Consider the following 11,219-nt stretch of genomic DNA (forward strand, 5'->3'; position numbering starts at 1 on the left):
GGCTGCAGACGTGTAGAGGGGGTTCCAGTTTTCATCTATGGGGAGAGTGAAACCTGTGGGGGAGATGGACCCAGGATAGCAAAGAGATAAGAAATACTAAGGACCAGGATAGTTGACCCTATTTGACCCTATAAGCTCTCCTCTTCCCCCAACTCTTGCGTTTATTCAAGTAACTGAAGGCTAAGTTGCTGGGCCATGCATCTTGGGAGGGGAACTTGAGTGACTAGGACAGAACCTGCGGTCGGAGAGGGGGGAGCAATGTCAGCCTCCCGCATCACATCACACGGTAAATGGTACCGTGAGAGAGACCTCTGCCCTCCACCCCACCCCCAACGCAACCCGCCAAGCGGGGCTCGGGGACAACTGCAGGAGCTGGTCCTCGTGTGGGATTTGATTTACTGTGTACCTTGGCACCGCTTCAGGAGGGGGCTTTCTCCACCTGCCCCGGGGTTTGCTAAGGCTTTTATACAGCCTTCAGCCCAAAGCTCCTTCTCAGGTGAGTCGCGTGCTATTTACAGAACAGGCAAGTCTCGCCACTTGAAAAGAGCTGGCGCTTGGACTCACCTGCTGGCATCAAATCTCAGCTCTGCACTTAGAGGCAGGGCTGGGGGCTGGGTGTCCAGTTGTGGCTCCCTGGGGAAGGGAGTAAAAACCCCTGTGGGGTAATCCCAGAGGTTGGCCCTATGGGGGGTGGGTCCCAGGGCATAAAGTATGAGGGCTCCCCCAGACCCAGGACTGAGAGCCTCTGATCTGCATCCTGGACACCAGCCCAGTGTTTCTGCATTCCCCATGCAACCTGGGAGATGAAAGAGCACACAGACTGCCAACTCTCTGGCCCCTGGGCCTCTGAACTGGGGAAATGGCTGAATAATGAATGAGGCCAGAGCACTTCAGAGAGGCGGGCCCAGGGACAGTGTGGGCAGGGGGCGGGGCGTGGACAGATTTGGGGGAGGGGCAGTCGTGGAGAGATGCCAGGAGCCCTGATGAGGCCTGTGGTAGTGGCTTCTGCCGCAGGTCACAGCTGCGATTCACAAAGAGGAAAGTGGCCACAAGCGCTCGCATATGGATTGTGTCTAAAACTTGCAGCCTGTCACACATCTCACCTTGAGGTGTGCCTTCCCGGTTGTTCCCCCGCCTTGAGCCTCCTCCCAAGAAAACTACCTGTGGGGCTGGATATAGGCTGGATCCAGGGAGCCCTTCCTAAGCTGAGGGCTGATGGACAGGAGACTTTTTCTGGGCATCTAGAGGAGGGCCAGATTAGCCACGAGGGTGGTTGTGGTACCCGCGGCTTCTGGCAGGTGCTGGACAAGGGCGGCTTGCGTGGCAGTCCCCAGAGGGGATGGAGGATCCTCTGGGGCATCCCTGCCAGATACTTGACTGTTGCTGGTGACAAGACGCTCTCTTCTCTTGAGGCGGCAGTTCAATTATGTGGGCACCCATGTGTGTGACCTGGGGACTTCCCACCCCTTGTTTTCTCTGTCACCTTAACATTGTCCTCATACTTTCTAAAACGGGCAGCAGCTCCCAAAACCCAGCCTGCAGAAATGAGGGGACACATGTTTGCTGAATGCTTGCCGTGTGTCTGGTTCTTTCCTTATTGAGTCCACATGGCAGTTCACATATGTGAGCAGGAGTATCTCTGCTTTAAAGAGAAATAAACGGAGGCAGAGAGACTGGGTGACTGGGCTCAAATCACACTGCTGCTAAGACATGGGTGAGTTGGGATCCAAATGTATGTGGCTGAGCTGAGATCGGAACTTGAGGCTTTCCTTCTTCTCTTGGGCATTTTGAGGGCCTTTGAGTCCAGCTTTCTGCTGGGGCAGTTTGTCAGGGACTGCCAGCTGTTCCCCCGGTGCCCAGCTCTCTCAAGCCCTTCTTAGCAGAAAGCAACTACTAGGGCAGGTTTTAGGCCAGGGAGCCGGCCGTGTCCTGGATTTCCTTCCCAGGAATTCCTTTTTCCCCTTCTTTGCAAAGCCTGTTGAAGCAGATGGATGTCCTGTATTTGCCAGGTGGGTGGGACCATCTGTTAGCCCTTCTCCCTGCTCTTGCTGCAGGGGGGCACCTTCCCAGCAGGCTTCCTCTGTCTGCCAACACCAAGCATGCCACCAAAGCAAGTAGGGGACCACTCCTCTTAGATCAAATTTGGCCTATGCCTACCCTCTCCCCCCATCCTTCAGGCAGGAGGCAGCATCCCTGGGCTCTGACTGGCGGAGGGCTTTCCTGTGCACCTCTCTTCTGGGTGGCAACCAACCTCGCCACTCTGTGCTGCATTCTCCCAGGCCTGTCCTGGCTGCTTGCAATGAATATTGGCCTGATCAGAGCCCAGCCAAAGCCCCTTTGCCTAGGGAAGAGGCTGGGCATCGGGTCTCTCACTCCCCAGGACCTGCAAACCTGCTGTGAAGAGCTGGATTCAGGAGCCCACAGTCTGGCTGTGGGAAAGATGGTTTGGCAAAATGGGTTTCAGCTTTGGTGTGAGCCAGACTAGATCACCGAGGCGCTGGGAATGTTTAGAAAGTTCTTCCCTACACACAGGGGTCAGGAGGCGGGGATGCAGGGGGCAGACCCCTCCTCAAGGGAGCACGAAGAAAGTTTGGAGCCATCCTGCCCGCCACTCCCTGGGGGTTTTGCAGAAGCCTCACCCACCCTGCTGCCCGGCCAGGACCCCGGGGCTGTGCTTCTGTCCGCCACCGCCACCCTGCCTCCCTTGGGTGGGGTGGGTCTCCCAGCTGGCCTGCACAGACCGGAGGCCCCTGTGGGCAGGGCCATGTTAGAGCAACCCTCCACACTTGGAGATTCCCTTCAACCCAAGTGCATGCGTCACCACATCTCACAACAAATTTCACTGTCGTTCATGTTTTATTAATATAAGTGCCTTAAAAGCAGATCAGAGATTCAACTAATTTGCTCATTAGTAAAAGGAAATTAGCCGTTTGAGATCTGTTCTAATAAAATTAGCTTGGTGACAAACGCTTTGTTGCCATGTTTATTAGATTACCATACTCCCTGCATTTTAAAGGCCAGAGCAGCCCTTCAGCAACTCTTCAGGGTATGCTCAGAGCTCCTCTCTTCCTTGTTTTTGTTCTTCCTTTCAGGCCTTGGAGAATATTTTTTCCCTTTCAAGGCTAATTGGGAAGACTTGACCCAAATCTCTGTCCATTCACACCTCCCACAAGCCCTAAGGTCTCTCTCCCCTCCCCTCTGCTCCCTTTTCCCCAGCCTCTTGGCTTGGCCCTGTCCCCAGCCCCATCCCCTCAGGTTTCTCTGTTGCTGGTCCTTGTAGGGGGCCAGTATCTCCCTACCGAGAACCCCTTGGGCAAGGAAGCCCCTGATCGTCAGGTGGGCCCTTTCACTGTTCCTTGCTTGGAGCCTTCTGCCTTACTCTCCAGCTTAAGACCTGCCTGGCTTCACCCAGTCATTTGTTCCCATTGCCCTGGAAGTGACCCGCCCGCCCCATTAGTGTGGGCAGCTGACCCGTTTGCTTCTCTCCTGCCTGTGCTTGGCTGTCTAGTGCTCGGCTGGTGTGGACAGGAAATTCCACGAAGCATCCCATTATACACAAAGCTGCCTGGAGGGTTCCACATGTGTCTGAGGCCAGGCAAGGGGTGTGTGGACTGTGGGGGGCTCCTCGTTGCCCGGGACTGTCTGATGTAGGAGCAGATGCTCCCCAGCATTGCCACAGCACTCTGCGGGTCCCCCTGCCTTTGGGCAGCATTGCATCCTACCTGAGGTGTCACTTTCACAGCCGCTGTAAGCGCTTGCTCTGCGCTGGGGTCCGTCAGTGCTTTCTTTGCCTTCTTTCTTTACTCTTCTGGCTGACATGAGGGGACGGGCCACATGGCTATTCTCATTCTGAAGATACAGAGACTGATGTTTGGAAAGTTTCCCGAGGTTACCCGGCTTGTAAGCTGCAGAGTTAAGGATATGAACCCAGTCCTGTGTGTCTCCAAAGCACCTGTCTCTAACCCCTGGGCTCTGCCGTGGGCTTGGGAAATTGCTGCCTGCGCATACTGGCTTGGGGGTGTGAGCTTTCTGACGATGAGGTCTGTGACCCCCGCACAGTGCCTGGCACAGACTGCCCCGTAGTGAGTGCTCCAAAACGTTATCGAGTGAGCTGGTAGATAGGGGAGGGGCGATGAGATGGTCCCAAGTACTCCAGGGTCGGAGGCCTGGGCTGGTCCATCTTCTCCTCTCCTTTGCCAACAGCAGCCCCAGGCCAGCCTCTCCCGGCCCCTCCTGGCTCCCTCCTCTCCTGGTACAAATCATCGGCTTAGACAACAGCGATGGGTTTATCCTACAGGATGTGACTCTGACTATTAGAATGTCAGAAGCGGCTGCCTTTGCAGTAAGTTGCTGTCAGAGAGGAAGTAAAAGGGGAGTTGAAGTTATTTAATTTGGAGCCTGCGGGCGACAGGCTGAGCCTGTGGACTTGCTGCTCATTCACCCCAGCTGCTGGGGCCCCCAACCCCGCAGGCCGCTGCCCTGGGTTTTTATACTCCTGCTGGTCCCGCCTTCCTCCGGCCCTTATGTCCCACCTGGGTGCCCAGCACCCACCCAGCCTTTGCTCACGCCTCCTCTTCCTCCAGTGCTCTCCTGCCTCCTTCCACCTCTCAAACCGCAACGCTCCTCGTCTTCAGGTCCTTCCCAACCTTTCTATCCTCAGCCAGTCCCGAGGTTTCACCCCGTCCTCTCCCCTACTGTCCTGCCCTTCCTTCTCCTGACATCTTCGCTCTATCATTTATAATATAAATGATATCTATCCTTATTATCAACAGTAATGATCTTATTACTATTAATCTTATTGTTGATATTATTAATAGGAATTAATATTATTAATATTAATATTATCCTTATTATATCCTTTTCCTCACTTATACTGCCACTCCAGTGAGGTAGACATGATTTGTCCTTCTTTCAAGAATGAGGAAATTGAGGTTCAGAAAGGCTAAACATCAGATCTGATTCACACAATAGAAGGCACCAAAGGAGGCCAGTGATTGCGGTTCCACAGTCAATCACCAGGTGCCTTCCATGAGCTCTACTCTGGGAACTCGGAGATGAATGAGCCACAGCAGTGGCGCCCTCGGAGTGCTGGGGGTGTGCCCGCTGAGCTCTCGTCCACAGGGGAGGGACGTCCTGGGAGCGGGGAGGATGTCCAGAGGAGGCCGTGGGTGGCGCCTAGCCCAGCGGTCACTATGCGAACCTGAATGGCTCTGCCTCCAACGGCAATTACATCTCCTTCCTCCGGTTTGGCCCCAGGTGAGGGGTGCAGGCTGGGCAAAGGGCACCGGGGAGGGAGAGGGTGTCCCGGCTGACTTGGGAGCTGGTTTTGTGATGGAGACGTCGTTCCTCTTACCAGTGCTGAGCTTTGGGTATGACTCACATGCCCTGCTGGTCCCAGCCCCTCAGGAGGGGAGTTGGGGGTGGCTATTGGAGCAAGATCCCCAGAGAGAGGCAGAGGGGAGAGCAGGGCTTTGGAGTCAGTGCACTAGGACACAGACCCTGGCGCATCAGCTGTGTGACTTCACGCAAAGTGTCTAACCCGCGGGGCCGCACACGCCTCACCTGGCCTCCTCTTTTCAGGAGAGTTGTGAGGGTGAATGGAAACATGAGTGGAGCTGAGAGGGAAGGACTCGGGGAGCGATGCTGACCCTCTAGAGGCCAGGCCCAGCCCGACTTCAGGCCAGGCTCGGGAAGGAGGCTGCTGGGCCTGACCCTCGAGGGAGGGAATCAAGGGGGGCTGTAGGTCTTGGGACTCCTGTCCAGCCCCTGCTCTGCCTGGTGAGTCAACACCTGGAGGGAGGGCCTGGCTCCCTGGGCAGTGGGACAGCCCATCCTGGCAAGAGGCCCACCTCCCTGTGGAAAGAGGAGAGGGTCCTGTGGGCTCTGAGACACGTCTGTGCTCACCACCGTCTCTGGTCTGCCCCTTCCTGAGCCCCAGGGCCACACTCAGCGCTGCTCTCTGCCTGCAGTCACACCAGTCCTCCCCCCACGGCTGAGTCTCTAGGGCATGAGGATGTGAGCCGAGAGGCACCAGGTGCAGCTGGGCAGTTGCTTTACCCCTCTGAGCCTTTTCTGTATCCTGAGACTGTGGCTATCGAACTGCTCACAGACTTGTGTGGGAGTATGGCACCCAGCACACTGTGAGTACAATTTCCCCTCCTTGAGAGGCAGCTCAGAGCTGAGGCTTACAGGGGCTCACACCACTCCCCAGCACCCTCTGACCTTCCACATCCAAAGCAGAGTGGTGAAAGGGACTTCAAAGTCGGAGCCACTCTTGATTCTTCTGCCCCTTTCTCTTCCTCCCCTTCTCTGGGCCTCCCATTATAGGTATGTTGGTACAATTCTTCTTGTCCCACAGGCCTCTGAAGCTCTGTTCATTCTTCTTCAATAATTTTTCTATTTGTTCTTCAGATTGGATAATTTCTGTTGACTTCAAGTTCAATGATTCTTTCTTCTAACATCTCAAATCTGCTGTTGACACCATAGCATGTAATTTTTATTTCTGTTACTGTATTTTTCAATTCTACAATTTCCGTTAGGTTCTTTTTCATAGTTTCTATTTCTTTACTGAGATGCCCCATTTGTTAAGTCATTGTCATCATGTATTCCTTTAATTCTTTAAACATGGCTTCTTTGAATTCTTTAAACACATGTATAATAGTTGCTTTGGGGGCTTCCCTGGTGGCGCGGTGGTTGCGCGTCCGCCTGCCGATGCAGGGGGTACCGAAAAAAAAAAAAAAAAAAAAAAAAAAAATAGTTGCTTTGATGTCTTCGTCTACCAAATCCAATATCTGTGCCTGCTCAGAGTTGGTTTCTATTGACTTCTTTTTCCTTTCTTGATTATGGGTTACTTTCCTGTTTCTTCCCGTGGGGTAATTTTTTCTTGAAAACTGGACATTTTAGATAATATGTTGTACAAACTTTGGCTTCTGATTTTTCACTCTTGAGGGCTGTTGTTGCTGGATTTTTTTTTTTAAGTAACTTATTTGGACTTAATCTGGGGAATTTTTCTCCCCAGTGGTACATGCTGCTGCTATCTCTACTCAGTTTTTAAAAAATTCTTTTTATTTTTAGCCTGGCTTCCTGAGGGTTTTCTCCATGTTTGCGTAGCTTAGTTGTCAGCCAGCGATCAGCCAGAGGTGTATGCAGACACCTTGAGCCAGAAGGCTTCCGCCTCTATGCGTGGATTCTGGGGAGGGGGGTGTACATTCCAAGTTCAGGCAGTTTTCAGGTCTTCCCTGCTTTTACTTTCTGAGGCCATCTGGTCTTCCCTTCAAGTATGCAGCCTCCAAGGATACCAGACAGGGATGCTTTTCCAGCCCTTCTGTGGCTCTCTAACTTCCAGGGGCTCCCTGTGAAGTTTCTGGCGAGTTTGCTGCTCTGCTGCTTGCCCCAGCTGGGACGGCACCCTCAGTCTGGCAGAGCTGTGGGCCTCGCCCATTTGCTTCCCCACTGATCAAACATTTTACTGCCAACTGCTGGACATGGACTTCTTGCCTTCTGTTCTAAATCAAGTCAGCCCTCTCCTGCAGTTCAACTTATTATTTTTTATGGTCAGCCCCACCCAAGAAGAACCAGAGCTGGGGGTGGGAATGGGGGCAGTCCCAGGTAGAACTTTGCAGACTCCCAATTTTCTTACCCACAGTTTGGTTTTTGGTGAACAAATCCTTCTCAATTTGTTGTTTTGCCTTTGGTTGATTGATTTCCAGAGCCCCAAAATGGGTGTTTTTGTTTTTGAACATTTTGTCCCAGATTTTGGGAAGAGAATTTACTGACCTCTGCACTCCACCATCACTGGAAATCTGCCTTGATTCTTGAGACCTGGATTTATCAAAATGTAACTTGAGTTATATGAGAACCCTCTACCTTTTTTATGTCTCATGGGCTTTTGGACCTGAACTTTTCCCAAAACAAAACCGATTTGGAGGTTTGCATGCTGATCTTGGGCTCTGGCGCCTTTCCCTGAGGACTTCTCCACCACTGTCCAGTCTGTACCGGAGGACCAGGCCTTGGGCCAGCCAAGCTATTCCAGGACCTAGAAACCCTCCCCACTGAGGGTCTGCTTACCCATCAGCCCTACCTGGTGCACACCACTGATGAAAATGGAAGGGGTGTTTTCCATCCAGGACCCCTGAAGTCATGACCCCACTTTCTATGGGGCTTGTCTCATGAGTGCTCCCCTTAGAAAGGCATCAACTCCTCCCCAGTGGAAGGAGGATTCCTTGGTCCTCACTGCCTCCAGGATCCCATGGTCATTGTTCTCCCCATATATTTTTTGAAAACATGGCTCTAATTTATCATGTTCTTGTTCAAAGCCTTACTGGCTCGACACTTGCTATTGAATAAGTTCTACACCTTCTAGCCTGGCAATCAAAGTCCTTCATGATCTGGCCCCAACTCACCTTTGTAGCCTTCGCTCCTGTCAGTGTCCCTCACACTCTATGCTTCAGCCCAAGGAATTACTTGCTGCTCTTTGAATGCACCATGCTCGTTCACACCTCTGCACCTTTGCATATGCTGTTCCCTCTGCTTAGAATGCCTTCATCCCTTCTCCATCTGGTCAACACTTCCCATTACGACCCATCTCAGTTGTCACCTTGTCTATTGACCCCTCTCTGATTCTTCCACGCAGAGGTGCTGTTCCTCCTCTGTCCCCTCACAGCATGCTGCCTTTGCCTGGGCTGGCCCATTGTACTGTTACCGCCCGTTTCCATGTCTGCTTCTCTCTTTAGCTTGTGAGTAAACAAGGCCAGGGTGACCTTCAGCTCCTCTTGGTATCCCAGTGTCTGACATAGTGCTTGGCCCATGGTGGGTTCCAAATAAATGTCTGTTGAATGTGAGATTGACCTTCCTATAACCTTTTCTGCCAGAAGTGAGTTCTCTTGATGGCGTATTGTATCAACATGTAGGTTTTGAAGTCTTTGGAGTGTGATTTATAATCTGGTTATATTCAAATGTAGGATCTACATGACAACATTCAATTTTTTACCATTTTGGGTAGCTTTTAACTTATTTAATATGTATTGTCAGTAGCACTGGGCGACCCTCCCCAAACTCTATATCCAGGCTCTAGATAGCTCAATTGAGTTTTGTCTGTCTGTTGTAAATAGCTGTCTTTGGAGCCTAAAGAAACATCCTCCGCCCAACCACCTGTCACAACCTCACTTTCACCCTTTGAGATCAGGGGACCTGGTGCTCATTGTTGCCATCATGGGGTCTTCTGGGACCTCTGGTGTGTGTGTGTGTGTGTATGTGTATGTGTGTGCAAGCGCATGTGTGTGCATATGTATACGTGTATGTGTGTGCATGTGTTTGTGTATGCGTGTGTATGTGTACGCATGTGTGTGTGTGTAGGAGCATTGTGTTTGGTAGGAGGGAACCTCGTCAAATGGTATGGGATCAGCTTGTTATTTTATTATTTCTTCTTTTAATAACCAAATACTGATGCTGACAAGTATTAAAGATTAATTCTGTAAATTCCTCTCTGAGCTGCAGTGATCATTTAACAGGCCCCTTCCTTGACAGAATATATTCTAGCAGGGAGAACCCTGTGAGGGGAATCTGCGACTTTGGACTCCTGGGCTGACACCTGCCCCATCTGGTGTCTGGAGGGCGACAGTCTGGGAGGGAGCGGCGGGATATTGGTTGGGACCCTGCTCCCACCCCATCCTCCAAGCTGCCAATTACCACACACATTCAAAGGGGAGAAAGCCAAGGGCAAGGGCAAACTCTTTGCTCAAGATTGGTGAATTGGACAAGGGAATCCTGGGGTTAGGGCTGTGTGAGGGCTCAGATATGTCCTCCAGGTCATTCCCCAACTTCCAGAGAGGTTCCAAACAGCCCCTAACAGAGAAAATTCATCTCTGGATGCATTGATGGATTGAACAAAAGACACCCCATCTGGTTTTCAGGTTTCAGAGAGGGATGGACGATGTCCACTGTGCCCTCGACGACTGTTCTCACAGCACCTCCAAGACTCTGCGTCCCTAATTCTATGCACATCGACTCCCACCAGACTGAGTTCATTGGGGCAGGAACTGTGTCTAATTATTTTTATGTTTCGGTACCTAGCACTGTGCCTGGAATAGAGATTGGGCTCACTGAAGATTTATTGAATGAGAGAAAGAATGGGTGGGTTGGGGGATACAGTTCTGGTTGGAGGAAGGGACCAGACAAAAGAACCTTGACTCTGTGATGTAAGTGGGCGTGGGCTCCCGTGTCTGCACCGTGCTGCTCTTACACATGAGGACACCAGGTGTCCTCTGTAAGGCACCTCATATACTGCACTCCCCACTGTGCTCTTGTCACGGCATCCTCACGGCAGCTCAGGGCTGAGGACAGGGTCCCTGACTGGTCTGGACCAAGGAGCAGGCCAGGTCATGGTCTCTGCTTCAGAGGGGTAATTAAAGAGAGGGGATCTAATGCAGGGGCTATTGACAGAGTGTAGGCAGAGTTAAGGAAAACCAACCAGGATGGTAAAGCACCCCAGGGCATAGCAATGGTGGTACAGTGTTACTACCGAGGCCTGAGAGGCAGCTGCAGCTGTAGGAGTCATGGCCTTAGGTAGAGCCTGCGGGGGAGGGAGCTGGGAATAAATACTGCTCTTTCCTCCACCCTTCAGTCCCTCGTCAGTGTTTCCTCTGATGAATGGAAACCAGAGAGCAAGGGGGTTTGGGTAATGCAATCCGTGGAGGTGGGCCACCTGCGTCACACTGCAGGGTGGAGAAGGGTGCAGCCAGGATTAGGGGAGGGGATGGATGAGACCCAGTGCACAGATATGGGGGAGCTGAGAGCATCAGCTCAGAGAGATGTGTGAATCCACAGGCCTCCCCTCTTACACTGGCTGGGCTAGGCTGGAGGTGGGCAGGTGTGGCCCTTGAGCCCCTGTCCCAGAAATACAGAACTATACCCCATCCCACCCAGCTGCCCAGCCCGCCCCTCGCCTCACCATCCTGGCCTCTGACTCCATGACCCAACAGAGTTCTTCTCTTTCTCTCTATCTTATTAAAGACCATCTACCCCAGGCAAGAGAGCCAGCTGGCTGTCGATGCAATACCAATAGACTTGTACTCTCCTAATCAATATTGGAGTACAGAGGGAAACAGTTAGTGGCTTTCTGTCTTCCAAGGTGTGGGCTGTCTTTTGTGGAGGGCAGAAGTGGAGGGTGCCTGGCTAGGGACACTGAAGTGCTTCATGAATCAAAAGTTAGTGATTTCTGG

The sequence above is a fragment of the Physeter macrocephalus genome, chromosome 16 (genome assembly GCF_002837175.3).
Source record: "Physeter macrocephalus isolate SW-GA chromosome 16, ASM283717v5, whole genome shotgun sequence".
In the NCBI taxonomy this organism is placed as follows: domain Eukaryota; kingdom Metazoa; phylum Chordata; class Mammalia; order Artiodactyla; family Physeteridae; genus Physeter; species Physeter macrocephalus.